Source organism: Oryx dammah, unplaced genomic scaffold (assembly GCF_014754425.2).
Source record: "Oryx dammah isolate SB20612 unplaced genomic scaffold, SCBI_Odam_1.1 HiC_scaffold_15, whole genome shotgun sequence".
NCBI classification, from domain to species: Eukaryota; Metazoa; Chordata; class Mammalia; order Artiodactyla; family Bovidae; genus Oryx; species Oryx dammah.
Window position 1 is genome coordinate 37,107,349 of NW_024070199.1, and position 18,062 is coordinate 37,125,410.

Sequence of the window (18,062 nt, forward strand, 5' to 3'; positions counted from 1 at the left end):
CCAAGGGATGCAAGGATTCTTCATATCTGCAAATAAATCAATGTAATATACCACAGTAACCAATTGAAAAAGAAAACCCATATGATAATCTCTATAGATGCAGAGAAAGCCTTTGACAAAATTCAACATCCATTCATGATAAAAACTCTCAAGAAAGCAGAAATAGAAGGAACATACCTCAACAAAATAAAAGCTATATATGACAAACCCACAGCAAACATTATCCTCAATGGTGAAAATTGAAAGCATTTCCCCTAAAGTTAGGAACAAAACAAGGGTGCCCACTCTCACCACTATTATTCAACATACTTTTGGAAGTATTGGCCACAGCAATCAGAATAGAAAAAGAAATAAAAGGAATCTAAATTGGAAAAGAAGAAATAAAATGCTCACTGTTTGCAGATGGCATGATCCTGTATAGAAAACCATAAAGACTCCACCAGAAAATTACTAGAGCTAATCAATGAATATGGTAAAGTTGCAGGATATAAAATCAACACACAGAAATCACTTGCATTCCTATACACTAATAATGAGAAAATTGAAAGAGAAATTAAGGGAAAAAATTCAATTCACCATAACAATGAAAGATTAAAATACTTAGGACTATATCTACCTAAAGAAACTAAAGACCGGTATATAGAAAACTTTAAAACACTGGTGAAAGAAATCAAAGAGGACACTTATAGATGGAGAAATATACCCGTGTTCATGGATCAGAAGAATCAATATAGTGAAAATGAGTACACTACCAAAAGCAATCTATAGATGTGATGCAGTACCTATCAAGCTACCAAAAGTATTTTTCACAGAAGTAGAACAAATAATTTCACAATTTGTAAGGAAATACAAAAAAACCTCAAATTGCCAAAACAATCTTGAGAAAGAAGAATGGAACTAGAGGAATCAGCCTGTCTGACTTCAGGCTCTATTACAAAGCCACAGTCATCAAGACAGTATGGTACTGGCACAAAGACAGAAATATGGAACAAAACAGAAAACCCAGAGATAAATCCACACACCTGTGGACACCTTATCTTTGACAAAGGAGGCAAGAATATACAATGGAGAAAAGACACTCGCTTTATCAAGTGATGCTGGGAAAACTGGTCAACCACTTGTAAAAGAATGAAACTAAAACATTTTCTAACACTATACACAAAAATAAACTCAAAATGGATTAAAGATCTAAACGTACAACCAGAGACTATAAAACTCGGAGAACATAGGCAAAACACTCTCCGACATAAATCACAGCAAGATCCTGTATGACCCACCTCCCAGAATATTGAAAATAAAAGCAAAAAGAAAACAAATGGGACCTAATTAAACTGAAAGGTTCTGCATAACAAAGGAAACTTTCAACAAGGTGAAAAGACAGCCTTAAGAATGGGAGAAAATAATAACAAATGAAGCAACTGACAAATAATTAATCTCAAAAATATACAAGCAACACCTGCAGCTCAATTCCAGAAAAATAAATGGCCCAATCGGAAAAAAAAAAAAATCTGTCAAAGAACTAAACAAACATTTCTCAAAAGAAGACATACAGATGGCTAACAGATGAAAATATGCTCAACATCTCTCAATATCAGAGAAATGCAAATCAAAACCACAATGAGGTATCATTTCATGCCAGTCAGAATGGCTGTCCAAAAGTCTACAAGCAATAAATGCTGGAGAGGGTGTGGAGAAAAGGGAACCCTCTTACACTGTTGGTGGGAATGCAAACTAGTACAGCCACTATGGAGAACAGTATGGAGATTCCTTAAAAAAATTGGAACTAGAACTGCCTTATGACCCAGCAATCCCACTACTAGGCATACACACCGAGGAAACCAGAATTGAAAGAGACACATGTACACCAATGTTCATCGCAGCACTATTTATAATAGCCAGGACATGGAATCAACCTAGATGTCCATCAGCAGATGAATGGATAAAAAAGCTGTGGTACATATATACAATGGAGTACTACTCCGCCATTAAAAAGAATATATTTGAATCAGTTCTAATGAAGTAGATGAACCTGGAGCCTATTATACAGAGTGAAGTAAGCCAGAAAGAAAAACAACAATACAGTATAGTAATGCATATATATGGAATTTAAAAAGATATTAATGATAACCCTGTATGCGAGACAGCAAAAGAGACACAGATGTTGGAACAGTCTTTTGCACTCTGTTGGAGAGGGAGAGGGTGGGATGATTTGTAGAATGACAGTAAAAGATGTATATTATCATATGTGAAACAAATTGCCAGTCCAGATTCGGTGCATGATACAGGATGCTCGGTGCTGGTGCACTGGGATGACCCAGAGGGATAGTATAGGGAGGGAGGTGGGAGGGGTGTTCAGGATGAGGAACACGTGTACACCCATGGGGGATTCATGTCAATGTATGGCAAAACCAATACAATAATGTAAAGTAATTAGCCTGCAAATAAAATAAATAAATTTATATTTTAAAAAATGAGTAATTTCCACGCTGGTGGGTGGGGATAAAAGTAGACTTGGTGCAATTTGAGACTCAAGGATCTTTCCCTATAATTGAGACCAGTACTATCAACTCTCTGCTGAAAACTGGAAGGGTATCTCCTGTACCTTCCTACAGTTCTCTGTATGTAACTCTCTCCTGTGAACTCTAACTATATAAAGTTGTAAATCTCTCTTCTTTGGGAGACTGTTTGTCTCTGCCTAGGTACACCTTCCATGTATGTGTTGGAAACTATTTCTAGAGTTGGGCCAACTGTAGAACTCTCCTTGCTTGCTCCCCGTCTCAGGAACCCATTCTATGCTGCCAGATGTTTGATGTAAAACAATGTTCTTTCATTTGTCACTTCTACTTTGGACTTATTTGAGACAGGAGGATAAGTGTGTCTTTTGCTCCTCTATGTCTACCAAAACGGAGGTCCCCCTGCAATCAGGACTCACTGAATGCCTTGTCAATGCTAGGCACTGACCTCTGTGCATGGGTGCAAACTTGATTGGGGATATGCATTGGGGCCTTAGGGAACCCCAGTCTTGCTGGAGAAACATGCCAATTAGAAATAGCACTTGCTATGTGGTATGTTCAGTTCAGTTCAGTTCAGTCGCTCAGTCATGTCCGACTCTTTGCAACCCCATGGACTGCAACATGCCAGGGCTTGCTATTATTCACCAACTCCTGGAGCTTAGGCAAAATCATGTCCATGGAATTAGTGATTCCATCCAACCATCTCATCCTCTGTCATCCTCTCATCCTGCCTTCAATCTTTCCCAGTAAAAGGGTCTTTTTTATGAGTCAGTTCTTTACATCAGTTAGCCAAAGTATTGGAGGTTCAATCTCAGTATCTGTCCTTCCAATGAATATTCAGGATTGATTTCCTTTAGGATGACTGGGTGGATCTCCTTGCAGTCCAAGGGATTCTCAAGAGTCTTGTCCAACACCACAGTTCAAAACCATCAATTCTTCATTGCTCACCATTCTTTATGGTGCAACTGTTACATCCATACATGACAACTGAACAGATCATAGCTTTGATTATACTGAACTTTTTCAGCAAAGTAATGTCTCCACTTTAATATATATATTAAACTATATATATATAGTTTTGTCATAGTTTTTCTTCAAACGAGCAAGCATCTTTTAATTTCATGGCTACAGTCATCATCTGCAGTGTATTTCGAGGCCCTGAAAATAAAGTCTCTCACTGTTTCTATTGTTTCTCCATCTATTTGCCATGAAGTGATGGGACCAAATGCCATGATCTTCATTTTCTGAATGTGAAGTTTAAACCAGATGTTTCACTCTCTTCTTTCACTTTCATCAAGAGGCTCTTTAGTTCCTCTTCAATTTCTGCTGTGAGGGTGGTGTCTTCTGCAAATCTGAGGCTATTGATATTTCTCTCAGAAATCTTGATTCCAGCTTGTGCTTCATCCAGTTGGGCATTTCACATGGTGTAGTCTGCATATAAGTTAAATAAGCCAGGAGACCATATACAGTCTTTATGTACTCATTCCCGATTTGGAACCAGTCTGTATTTCCATATTCAGTTCTAACTGTTGGTTCTTGACCTGCATATAGATTTCTCAGAAGGCAGGTAAGATGGTCTGGTATTCCCATCTCTGTAAGTTTTCCACAGCTTATTGTTGTCCACTCAGTCAAAGGCTTTTGCATGGTCAATAAAGCAGAAGTAGGTGTTTTTCTAGAATCCTCTTGCTTTTTCTATCATGCAACGAATGTTGGCAATTTGATCTCTGGTTCCTCTGCCTTTTCTAGATCCAGCTTGAACATATGGAATTTCACAGTTCATGTACTGTTGAAGACTTGCTTGGATAAATTACTTAGGTAGCATGTGAGATGAGTGGAACTGTGTGGTGGTTGAACATTCTTTGAAATCCCTTTTTTGGGGATTGCAAAGAAAATGACTTTTCCAGTCCTGTGGCCACTGCTGAGTTTTCCACATTTTCTGGCATATTGAGTGCAGCACTTTCACAGCATCACCTTTAAGGATCCGCTATAGCTCGACTGCAATGCCATCACATCCACTAGCTTTGCTCTTAGTGATGCTTCTGAAAATCCATGTGACTTCACTTTTCAGGATTGTCTAGCTCTAGGTGAGTGATCACATTATCATGGTTATCTGGATCATTAATATCTTTTTTGTACAGTTCTTCTATGTATTCTTTCAACTTCTTCTTAATATATTTTGCTTATGTTAGGTCCATCCCATGTCCCTCTTTTATTGTGCCCATATTTGCCTGAAACATTCCTTCCCTATCTCTAATTTTCTTGAAGAGATCTCTGGTTTTTACCACGATAATGTTTTCCTCCATTTCTTTGCACTGATGTCTTAGGAAGGCTTTTTTTTTTTTTTTTTTAATCTCTTCTTGCTATTCTTTGGAACTCTGCATTCAGAAGGGTATGTCTTTCTTTTCAACTTTGCCTTTTGCTTCTCTTCTTTTGTAAGTTATTTGTAAGGCCTCCTCAAGCAACCATTTTGCCTTTTTGCATTACTTTTTGTTTGGGATGATCTTGATGTGGTATGTACAGATCAAAAAACGAAGATCATGGCATCCAGTTCCATCACTTCATGGAAAATACCTGGAAAAACAATGAAAACAGTGACAGACTTTATTTTCCTGGGCTCCAAGTTCACTGTAGATAGTGACCACAGTTGTGGAAAAAAAAAAAAAAGTCCCTAGCCCCTTGGAAGAAAAGCCATGAAAAACCCGACAACATACTAAAAAGGGGAGACATTGCTTTACCAGCAAAACTCTGTATAGTCAAATCTATGGTTTTACCAGAAATCGTGAGTGGATGTGAGAGTTGTTCCAAAAGAAAGCTGAGTACCAAAGAATTGATGCTTTTAAACTGTGGTGCTGGAAAAGACTCTTGAGAGTCCCTTTGACTGCAAAGAGATTCAACCAGTCCATGCTAAAGGAAATAAGTCCTGAATATTCATTGGAAGGCCCAATGCTGAAGCTGAACCTTCAATATGTTGGCCAACTGATGGGAAGAACTGACTCATTAGAAAAGGCCCTGATGTAGGGAAAGATTAAAAGCAGAAGGCGAAGTGGAAGACAGAAGATGAAATTATTGGGTGGCATCATCGATTTGCTGAACATGAGTTTGAGCAAGCTCCAGGAGGTGGTGATGCACAGGGAACCCTGGCATGCTGCACACCATGATATAGCAAAAAGTGGGACATGACTGAGAGACTGAACTGAACTGATGTACAGAGGATATCAGGGAGCAGGCAGAAGTATTTTGGGTCCAGTCAAGCCTGTGGCCCTGGTGGGAGTGGTGAAAGATTTAGGTAGAAGGGGAGGTTTCCCATCCTGTGGTGCTGGTCCTTGAATCCAAGGCAAGGAGCACAAGATTTTGAATGTGTTATCCAACATTATTTTCTAAAAAACAAACAAACAAAACCAAACCACTGTTTTCTGCAGGAGTGAGAATTTTGACTGAGTATGTTCTCTAGATTTTACTCAGGGATGTGGAAGGGATGTGGAGTGGGCTGAGTCTGCAAAAATTAGGTGACCAATTGATGGAGGGCCAGGCTTATGGTAGACATTCTGCACTAGATGGAAAACAAGTCCAGAGAGAAAGTATCCCTTCTGGAGTGTACTTGCCAATGTATTACATTTTTTCATCAGATCACTTCAATGGTGTTTTGGGGCAAGCAAATATGCATGATGGGTGATTTGCTTTTGTCAGTTCCTGTGGGGTAGTTAAATGACTAAATGTTTGGTTACTTCACTGCATGGTTGGAATTATGCTTGGGAAAGAAAACTAGATGAAATCCACACATATTTTGTCATTAAACAGCAAGCAAAGGAAGGTTACTAAAGCAAAAACAGGTAATTTAAACATGAGGAGCCAAATGGGGAAAGATTCATTTAACAGGCTGAGATTGGACTATACAGGTTGCCATAGTTGTTGCTATGACAAGTAGCCATACCAGCTACTTGTTGCTATGCTGGAGATGTGGGAAACTGAAGAGAGAGCAAGAGCTTTTATGACATTCCTTGCAGTGTGATTTCAGGGGAGAAGTAGTTGAAAAGGAAAGGCTGACTGGTAAGGCTGAGGAAGGGAGTATCAATATTTAGCCTTGGGGATGGCAGCCATAACCTCTAAACAGAAGACTTTCTTCTTCCAGGTGGCAGAATAATTCATATTTGTTCCAGACTCAGGAATCCAGAAAGCCCTCTCAGGGCCATTTGCTCTGTGCAGGCACACATGCAATCTAGAAGGTGGAATCATCATCATGGTGCCCATTTTCCAGATGTGAAACTGAAATCAAGCGACTTGATCAAGCTCACACAGCTAAACATGTGAAAAGCCAAGCACAAACCCAGGGTAACAGGCCTCAAATTGTATGTTTTTGCTCCACACCCACTGAGAGTGTTGGGTGGTGATCTGGAAGCAATGCTTAGGCAGAAGCAAACAATATTCATGTTTAAAATGACAAAAGTAAGGAAAACCACTAGAACATTCAGCTATGACCTAAATCAAATCCCTTATGATTTTATAGTGGAGTGAAAAATAGATTCAAGAGATTAAGTCTGTTAGACTGAACAACTATGGATGGAGGTTTGTAACATTGTACAGGAGGTGGTCATCAAAACCATCCTCAAGAAAAACAAAGGTGACAAGGCAAGGTGGTTGCCTGAGGAGGCCTTAAAAATAGCTGAGAAAATAAGAGAAGTGAAAGGCAAAGGAGAAAGTGAAAGATATACCCAATGGAATGCAGACTACCAGCAAATAGCAAGGAGAAATAAGAAAGTCTTCATAAGTGAATAGTGCAAGAATTAGAGGAAAACAATAGAATTGTAAAGAGTATAGATCTCTTCAAGGAAAGTGGAGATACCAGAGGAAAACTTCATGCAAAGACGGCACAGTAAAGGTCAGAGAAGTAAAAAACCTAACAGAAGCAGATGAAAATAAGAAGAGGTGGCAGAAAGCACAGAACTACACAAAAATCATCATAATGACCGGGATAGGGATGATGCTAGGGTCACTCACATAAAGCCAGGTACATCGGAGTATGAAGTCAAGTGGGCTTTAGGAAGCATCACTACAAGAAACGCTAGGGAAGGTGATGAAATTCCAGCTGAGCTGTTTAAAATTCCTAAAGAATGAGGCTGTAAGTATGCTGCATTCAATATGTCAGCAAATTTGGAAAACTCAGCAGTGGCCACAGTGCTGGAAAAGGTCAGTTTTCATTCCAATCCAAACGAAAGGCATTTCCAAATAATGTTCAACCTATCATGCCATTGTGTGCATTTCACTTCCCAGCAAGGTAATGTTCAAAATCCTTCAAGCTAAGTTTCAACAGTACATGAACTGAGAACTTCCAGATATACAAACTGGTTTGAGGAACCAGAGATCAAATTGCCAACATCCATTGGATCATGGAGAAATGAAGGAATCCCAGAAAAACATTTCTAACTGCTTCACTGAATATGCTAAAGCCTTTCACTGTGTAGGTCACAACAAACCGTAGAAAATTCTTAAAGAAATGTGAGTTGCAGATCACCTTACTTTTCTCCCAACAAGTCTCATATAGGTCAAAAAGCAGCAGGTAGAATCAGTCACGGAACAACTGAAAGATTTAAAACTGGAAAGGAGAATGGCAAGGTATACATTGTCACTTGAGTATTTAACTTATATGTAGGATACATCATTCAATATATTGGTCTGAATAAATCCCAACCTGGAATCAAGATTGCTGGGACAAGTAACAACATCCATAGATAGGAAGATGACCCTGTCCTAACAGCAGAAAGCAAAAAAGAGCTAAAGAGCCTCTCGATGAGGAGAGGAGATGAAAAAACTAGCTTAAACTCAACATTCAAAAAACTATTCACAGAAAGACACTCAACATTCATGGCATCCAGTCCCACCACTTCATGGCATATAGAGGAGGGAACAGTGGAAACAGTGGCAGATTTTATTTTCTTGGGCTCCAAAATCACTATGGACCTTGACTGCAGCCACAAAATTAAAACACACTTGCTCAATGGAAGAAAGAAAGGCTATGAAAAACCTGCACAGTGTATTAAAAAGCAGAGACTCACTTTGCTACAGAGGTCTGTATTGTCAAAGATATGGTTTTTCCAGTAATCAGGTACAGATGTGATATCTGGACCATGAGAAACGGTGAATGCCAAAGAATTGAGCTTTTGAACTGTGGTGCTTGAGAAGATTCTTGAGAGTCCCTTATACAACAAGATCAATCCAGTCAATCTGAAAGGAAATCAATCTCTGATCCCTGCTGTTTCAGTTGAGGCATCTACTGAAGGCCTCCAGGTGGAAAGAACTCCACTGCAAGAGTGCCTAACTATGGCAGCTCCAAGCAAACAGTTTGTAGCCCAAACCATGGAGAAGCTCAGAAAGGCTGAAAGCTCTGTGTACCCTGGGATTCTCGATACATGCATTGCATTCTTCCCAGCAGCATGGAGGCCAAGAAGGGGCATTCTGGGCTCTGGAGGAGCGGGATGGCTCAGGGATCCACTGGGGCCATCACTTTCCTATAGGACTGGAAAGGACAGAGCAGGCATACGTGGCAGAGAGCTGGTGACTGGGTGTGGGACAAAAGGGAACCAGCTCTCCATGAAGTACCTCACCCAAACTTCTCCCTGGAGGAGAAGACCAGTGATAAGTGCATATGAGATGGGATGAAGAGAGTCTATTTCATTACCCTTTATAATTCCTCTGAATGAGGAGGTGGTAGAGTTGGTGGGTCATCACAAACTCTTCCATGGCCTAGATCACCCCCCAGGCATGATCTTTAGGGATGCCTCTCCCGAGCTTCAGTCATGTAGTTCTGGAGGAAATTGACAATCATGTGTGCTACTGTGTCAGGGCCACAAGACCATGTAAAGCCAAGCATATGACCCCATGGCCCTGCCAGGGTGGCTGGTCTAGTACTGTACATGTGATCTGAGGTGGGTCATTCAGAGAACACCCTCGAACTCTGATGCCTTCAATCTTTTCTTTCCTTACTGGAGATGCCTTCAGGATGTAACACCCTAGGGCAGGTAGCTTGGACTCCCTCACTAGGTGTAGATGCCTTAAGGAAGAAAGTTTTCAGGCTAAGCCCATCAGAAAAGAGGGAAGGGAAAGAGCGAGGGTGTGAAATAGGGAGCTGATGACTTCTGATTTCTTGTGTCCTGTCACTGAGATCTTTGTATTTTCTCTTAGTCTTGTGTCCTGTTTTCCCAGAATCATTTCAATGAGTCTCCCCTTTCCTTGAAGCCAGTTGGAGGTGGGCTCCTCTCAACTGTGATTCAGACTTTGTTCTAGATCCTTCTCAATCATTGTACATCTCCCAGACAGAAACAGAGGTACCCGATTTTTTCACCCCCATTACGAGTGAAACCCTTTATTCTTTATTGAGAACAGAGTGTGCAGACCACCAAATAGAAATCACCAGCATACTGGGCAGGAGTACCCTAAGTGTGATTAGTGTTTGCTTGGAGCGGCCTTACTGATTCTTCAAACACTCCAAGTATTTATACTGCCTATGCCAGGCCAATCCTGTCATTTCCTCCATCAAAGACAGAAATGCAGCCTCAGGAAGACGTCACCCAGGATCCAGGTCTCTCTAGATGTCCTCACTGTGTTCTCTATAAAGGTGACAAAGCAGTGGCTTCTAGAATTCTGGGGTAGGCTGACACACACCAGTCAGCCTGATCCCTTACCTGTGACTCCCACAAATATCCAGACCCAGCACAATTCTTGGTTTTATTTCCCTCTTTCAGTAAGTATCAAGGGATTTTCTCATTAGCAGGGGATATGAAAGTTCATCCACAACCAAAAAGGGCCAAGACATGAAGTTGCCATGAGGAAGAGCATGGGGGATGGGAGGACTGGGTGTTGGGGATACTGACGAATGATAAATAACCAAGTCCTACTAAAGAGCATAAGGAAATACATTAACTATCCAGTCATAAACCACACGAAAAATAATAAGAAAAATAATATATATTTCTGTATAACTAAGTCACATTGCAGTGCAGCAGAACTTAATGCAACACTGAAGATTAGCCACACTTCAATAAAATTTTTAGAAAAGAAGAGTGTCCATAGTTCTCCTCTCTCCCTGTTTCTTTCCTTCTGACTCCTGCTCCTTGTTTTCTCTGCAGAGAATGCTGGTTCTCCTTCTGCATTCCCACAATACATACTTTACTAAAAAACTTTATTTTGTTTTGCAGTATAGATGATTAACAATATTCTGAGTTTCAGGTGGACAGTGCATGGATTCAAACATATGTATCCATGAATCCTGGTCCCAAAAATACCCCTCCCATCCAGGTTGTCATATAATTAAGCAGCGTTCCCCATGCTGCACAGTAACTCCCTGTTGGTTATCCATCTTAAATAGAGCAGTGCCCACAAAACATTCTTGAAGACTTAACTAGCATACTCTGGGAAGCCACCTTCGGCCCACACTCACCCTCTTTGGCAACTCCAGGCTTGGTTTCATAACATACTCTGGTTCCCCATCTACACCGGTCAGTCTGTAGCCCTCATAACCCTATTAAGTCCCCAATGTCCCAGTGCAGAGCACCTTGGGATGCCATTTGCATGGAATTCAGTGCAGTTTTGCCTAGAACCAAGCAACCCTCCATATGGCTCCATGAGTTTACAGTTTCAGAATTCCTGAAATTCCCTCCCTTCCTCAAAGTCTTCTTTGAGCCCATCAGCCAGCTCTGAACTCCCCTAGGGAGCTGACATGAATCCTCTGCCCTGTGCCAGGGCTGAAGAGTCACTGTGAACCCTTTATTTTCATTAGCATCCATCCTCCCCACAGACGGGTAGGGTAGCCTGACTCACAAAGGGTGCACCCGGCCAGAGCTAGGGGAAGATGCATCTGAGAACTAGGGTGACCATGTAATTTATCATCCAAACCAGGAAAACGGCAAGAAGGGAAGGGAGACTGTTTATCCCTATGGTGGGAGAGCACATTGGGACTCTCCCCAGCCATTGCCCTTGTCACATGACTTATTTCAAGGACTGCTAGAGCTGACTTTTTGTGTTCATCCATCTGAGGGTTCAGATTGAATTTAATCTCTTTGAGGACTGAGGACCTGAGTGTTCCCTTCTCCTTGTGACTCCCACCATGCCAGCATGGCATGGTGTCTCCACATTTATTTCGGGATGATCAGCGTCACAGATGGCCCTTTACTCTCAACTGGTTTGATTTTTGGGAGACTCTGGCCAGCCCAGAGATCAACAGCATCTGCAGTAGTGAGAGATGGAGTGCAGAGGGCGCCCTCCTCCCAGCAGCAGCCCAAGGATTCCTGGAATTTCCTATTTGAGAACCACCCCTCTTGGTTCTCTCCTCACCTTGAGGATGTAGGTTGTGCTGGGACTGGATAGTTGATGCCATCGATGATGAAGATAACAGAGGACAGGGTATTGACTGCAAAATATGAACACGTAGTGCTGTTAGAGAGAGAGGGAGAGAGGTTGGCCCTGGAGATCCTTCTTGTGTGTGGAGACTGGGAGTGACCCTGGGGCATGATCTTCACCTCAGAACCCTGTGGCATGGCACCGATGAGCTTCTGGATGTTATTGACCAGTCTTCTTGGGCCAAGGGTCAGTGATGTCCAGGTATCCACAAGGGCCTCACAGCCGTTAGAACAAGCAATAACCTTTCTTTTCATGGAGATGATGAGAGACAGTGTGACAAAGCAGCCATCAAGGTCACTCTGAGTCTCCCCAGATCAGCCCCCTTCCTGACTGTCTTCTAAACAGCCCTTTGTCTCTTGCCCTCTTTTTCTTTGCTCCCAACACAGCACTTTCCTTGACATTCTTGAATGAAGTACTTGAATACACCAGGCTCTTTTGCACCTTGACACAAGCTGGTCTTCCTTCCTAGAGGAGCTCCCTCCACTTTGACTAGCAAATTTCTTCTCATCTTCCAGATTTCAGGTTAATTTTCATGGTTTCAGGGAAGTCTTTCCCCTGGTATTTATCAGTCTCCTTTCTTGACAGTCTCTGTAGACACTTCCTCATGTCTAGCATGTACCAAAGTCACAATTCACTATGTGTGTGTCTCATTTCCTGTGCATCTGCTTTCTTAGACGTGAGGGCAAGTTTTATTCTCATTGCCTCCCTAAAGTGCCTGGCACACAGTGGATGCCCAAGGCTTCTCTGTTTAGTGAGTAAATGAAGACTGTGAAAACAATGAATGAGAAACATCCAGAGAGCTATTTCTGGTGGGGAATATTTAATGGGTCAATCACAGAGTGAAGATAGAGATTCATCGGGGCAGCAGATTCTCATAGTGGTAGGAGAGTGGGGCTCCTCTGGGAGAGGGTGTCGGCCAGCAGTGCTCCTAAAACCAGCTCAGACCCTCAGACTCTGGACAGGAAATACATGACTAGCCCAGAGAAGCTCCAAAAGATAGGTCAGCTTTTGTCTGAGGGTATCACACAAAATCCTATCAATTATGCCTCTTGTCCTCGGGTCACTCCTGGATCCTACCTTCCTGATTCTCTGTTATAACCCCTGCCCCACTGTGTGCCCATGAACATAGGGTTCTTTTTATTAGTTGCTTTTACATCTTATGACTTCAGCAAATCTCTCTACACTGCTTAGTGGTTGCTCCCTTAGGAGACCAGTTCTCTCCATTTGCTCAGGACTTTCCCTGTTTTTAAACAGACATTTATCTGTACTGAGAACTTCCTATGTTCCAGGTAGCCCCGGATATTTGGTCATTTTATACCTCTGTTCAGGATGGAGAAATTCTCCCTGATCCTTTGTTCACAACACTGTAGAGTCCTCTAACCATGCTCCATGCCTCACAGGGCAGTGGGTGAAATCCTCTCCCAGTTGCACAGAACTCTCCGGACCCTTTTAGGATCCAGGTCAGAGCCCTGGTCAGAATGCCTGGGGATTATGAACCCATGGGTTGTTTGCATATCTATCTGCTTGTGTTTTAGTTTGTATATGTGTTTGTACGTGTTTTTGTATGTGTCTTTGTGAGTGCTTGTGTGTCTCTGACTAGCTATGCATGTTTATATGTGTCTCTGTGTATGTTTTTGTGTGTCTGCTTATGTGTTTCCATGTGTCTGTGTGTCTCCCTGTGTCGTTGTGGGTCTTGTATATGTCTGTGTGACTGTGTGTCTGAGAATGTATTTTTGTGTGTCTGCCTGTGTCCATGTACAATAGCAGGAGCATCACTTGGGCTGACCCTCAGAGGGAGAGGTTCCCAGTCCATGTGTATACTCCAGTCACCTGTGTATATTAATAGTACCCAGTTGAGCACTCCCTGTTAGTAGAATTTATCAGCCCCACCAAACATCATCACACTGCCTTTTTCCCTGCATGAGTAGAAAGAAGGGGGGAGGAATCCTTGGAGGACAGTAACAACAGCACTGTCTTTGAGCTGTGCTGGTCCACCCATCAAGGCCCTAATAAAGTCCCCATGTACAAATGCAGGAATCGAGTCTAGGAGCGATTCAGATCCAGACCAAGGTCCCTTACTGGCTAATGAGTGGCAAAGAGGAGGTTAGAAGCTGAGTCACCTGGCTGCGCTCCACCCACTATAACTTCTGAAGACGCCCTACCTCCTGCGACCTGAGTGCTCAGACACACTCAGAGGACAGGGTGCTGAAGTGTTTTGGCTTTCCCCTTGTCCAGCTTGTCATTTCTTCAGGAAAATCAAAGCCTGGGAGTTCTAAGTGTGTGGGTTCAGATCACCCAGAGGTGGCTCCACTGATATGTGACCTCTACTGTTCAAGGGCCCCACACTCAGAAGGGACCCTACCTCTGCTCTTCCTGTCTTGAAATGCCTCAAATTTCTTGAACTAGGGGTCCCACATGTTTGTTTTGTGTCCCACACTTTCATTTTCCCTGGCTCCTGCAAATTGGGTAGCTGGTCCTCAGCTCCCAGTGGTATGCTAATGAGGAGGAAAAAATATCCACCATCTTCCTCCTCCCTTCCTTATCAAATTCATAAGCAAATCGTATTGCTTTTTCCTCCAACTTGTTTCCTGTTGCCTTCCCCTAGTCTTCCTCCTCATCTCTCTAGACCAAGTTACCGGTTTTGAGACCAGGAGCAGCGTTGTGCTCCAATAAAATGTTATTTATAAAAGCCAGTGGTGAAGTCAGATACAGCCTGGCACTATATTTATCCTGGGTTAGATTTTCTCTCAGGATTCTTCTTTATCATGTGTTCTATAATTTTTGTGCAACTGAAAGCATCTTAAAGCTAATTTGGAGAAAAGGATTGTCCATCTCAAACTTACTTGCTCAAGTAGAAGGCAAAAACAGGCTCAGAAATGGCACCTTGATTCTTCAGGGTGTCAAAGATGGGGATAGCTCCAAAGATGGATATGTTGCGGTACTTCAAGCCCAAAACACCACCAAGAGGTGCACTCTCACACCCGTATTCCACAATGCTTAGACCAAACAGCTGATCAGTACTTACAAGGTCCCCAATCTGTGGGAGAGAAGAGTGTTCCCACTTGCAGATATGTGAGTGGGGCTAGGATTGGCCTGGGGTGCATTGCCATTAAATCCTCAGAGAAGAATTGAGGCTGGGCTCTGTCTTTGTGGACCTCAGACGGTTAGACCAAGCTGGGAGGGAATTTGGGTTCCATCTGTGAGAGGCTGTGAATGTTAAAACATCTGCCCCTCTGAAAAACACCCTTGTGTCAGTCAAAGTGGCCTTGTGGCTTCTGTCCAGGTGAGGCAACCAAGAGTCAGGCCAGGACCCATTGCTTCCCCCTTGTGGACAAAATGAGTCGAGAGCAAGGTAGCCTTCTCTGACATCACTATGACCTAATGACAGGAATGGACTGCATTCTCTGTAATATACTGAGGATTCTGAATCTGTCCAGGTAGACAGAAGCTGAAAACACAATCATGCTTGCAGGGATCTATGAAACTACTTCCTGGGAAATTCACTTTTGGGGATATGTGTGTATTTGTGTGAGTGTGTATGAGAGAAATAGAGAGAGGGGAAATACTCAAGTACTTTGGGAAGGCAGGCAATACGTTTTATGAGACTCTCAAAGGCACTCTAGAATAAGAACTCATTTATCAGGCCCCTTGACATCTCTGGCCTCCAGTTTCCCACTATGGATACCTGAAGCCCTTGACTGCCGCCCAGGGTCCCCAGATCAGTTTTATCCTGTCCCTAAACACCTTACAGCAACTTCCATCTTGAAAAGTGAACCCAGCTCCACCATTTACCACATGTGTGAGCTCAGCAAGGCCCTTGCTGTCTGCACGTCAGTTTCCTCATACATCTCATGAGCTAATCAGACTACCTGCTGTGTGGGGTTGTTGCAGGATTAAACTAATTACTACCTGAAAGTGCCTGGAACAGTCTGTGAATATAAAAATGGGTGCTTTTTTCCCCTCTTCTTGCTCCCAGAAAAATGAACCTTGAAATTCTCATGTGCAGAGGAGCTGCAAGTCCACACCTCAATCGACTCTCTGGGTTACCTATCTGTTTGCTCATGTGTCACCATGGGCACTGCCTCCCCAGGGACAGAATCCTGTGGGTAAGATGGCCAATATCAATGGGAGTTAGGTTAGGAAGGATGCTGCAAGATGGTCCTGCATCTGCTGTGCAAGCAGGGGTCACTCCATAGCCATTCCTGACTCAGCTTCTCTTTACACGCTACACGAACGGTGTGATAGGCGAGAAATCCCTTCATGCTCCCAGATCCATAGGTAATGCTGAAGGTCTTTTGGGTAGGCCAGAAAGTGGAAGACTTATAATATCTGAAACTAACATGTGTAGCTGCAGGCACAAGAGATGAGTGTCATCAGGTGCCAAGGGTGGAAACAGGACAGCAAGGCAAGTGAAGGATGGTCCGGGTAGGGGGTGTCTGTACTCACAACAGGCTGGACTGGGGCAAAAGTGGGAGGGCACCCACAAGTCAGATAAGCCTGTGTCATAGATAACCTGGAATTCCTGAGGGGGTGTTCCAATGGTGATGTTACCCATGTATTGCATCTACAGGGAAGAGGGAGTGGGTTAGTGCAGAACTGGCTACCCTCTATTCCCACACTGCTGCCTCTCTCTGGGTGCTATATATCTCTTGAGATCACTTTCCAACCACTGTGAAGCTCACAGCCTTTGATCACATAGGTGCTTGCATTTGATATTTATTTCCTATGCTACATTGTATGCAGGATATTAATTCTATCACCAGGCATTGAAGTGGTACCTCCTGCATGGGAAGCCCAGAGACATAACCACTGGGTCACCAGGACCGTTGGACACCCAGGGATGTCCTGGTGCCTTCATTTGAGAAACTCTGTAGTCTCTTCAAACCCAGCCTTAGCACCCCTTTCTGCAGGAGGTCCTTCTTGATCAACCCCAGCCATTCCCTCCAAACTCAGACCACATCCAATCAACACCACACAAGTGACCCTTTCATTTGACATGTATTTACTCTTTGCCTATCTCTCAGGCTGGCCTGGGCATTCTTGAACACAAAATAAGCCCTTTTTCTAATCTAAAAACAGTAACCACTGTGTTAGATTCTTATGGCCTTACATGGAATAGTGGTTCAGTAACTTTTTACTGTTGTGGTTCTTGCATCTATGGAAACTGAATTCCTCTGTCTGGTTATTCACAATTGCCTTGCAGTTGGTTCTAACTTCTGATCAGAGATGGTTCACTCTTCATCTGTAACTAGCTGACTCCCTTAGTTCAGAAGGAACTGCTGCTGCTGCTGCTGCTTCTGCTAAGCTGCTTCAGTCGTGGCCGATTCTGTGCAACCCCATAGACAGCAGCCCTGCAAGCTCCACCGTCACTGGGATTCTCCAGGCAAGAACACTGGAGTGTCTTCCAATTTGCTTCTGCAATTCAGGAAAGTGAAACGTGAAAGCGAAGTTCCTCAGTCATGTCCGACTCTTAGCAACCCCATGGACTGCAGCCTACCAGGCCTCTCCGTCCTTGGGTTTTTCCAGGAAAGAGGACTGTAGTGTGTTGTCATTGCCTTCTGCTCAGAAGGAACAATCTCCCTCAAACTAATGACACATCTTTGACACAGAAATGGATGCTTACCTGCCACCTGGTAATTTCTGGGCCCAGTCACCAAGACAAGAGTTGAAGATAATAGTGCCTTCTCCTCTGCATGGGGCCTCTTTGGCCCAGTGTTTCTACCTCTGGCAGGAGCCCCAGCCCCAACATCCCACGTGGCAACTCCAGATGAGCCCCATGCTAGGTTAGAGCACCAGGAGGGCACTGTGGAGCACTATCCTCCCAAACACTCACATCCATGATGTTCCTCAGGGGGTGAATAATTACATCTGAGTCACAAGAAGAAATCTGAGACAGTTTGTAAGCATGTTCCTTCAGGAAATTGTTCAGCTTTTTTTTTTTTCACTGAAGGTATTTCTCATGGTCTTCATTTTCCTTAGGGGTATTCTTTCACCTATCATAAAGATGCTACAATTACCTCTCAGTGTTAAGCTATAACTGTCATTGTAATGGCACTGTGTATTTTCTAATAATTTTTGTGAGTCACCTTATTGTAAGAATTTTCACCATATTCCATTGGAAAGACATATATTTGAATAAAGATTCTGTTCTGTAATGTT

The 18,062-nt window shown here is 42.9% G+C and overlaps 1 pseudogene; it reads right to left on the reverse strand.

Moving 5' to 3' along the window:
* Positions 1–10,009: 10,009 nt before the first annotated feature.
* LOC120874506 overlaps positions 10,010–18,062 on the reverse strand; it is a 48,621-nt pseudogene continuing 40,568 nt past the window's right edge.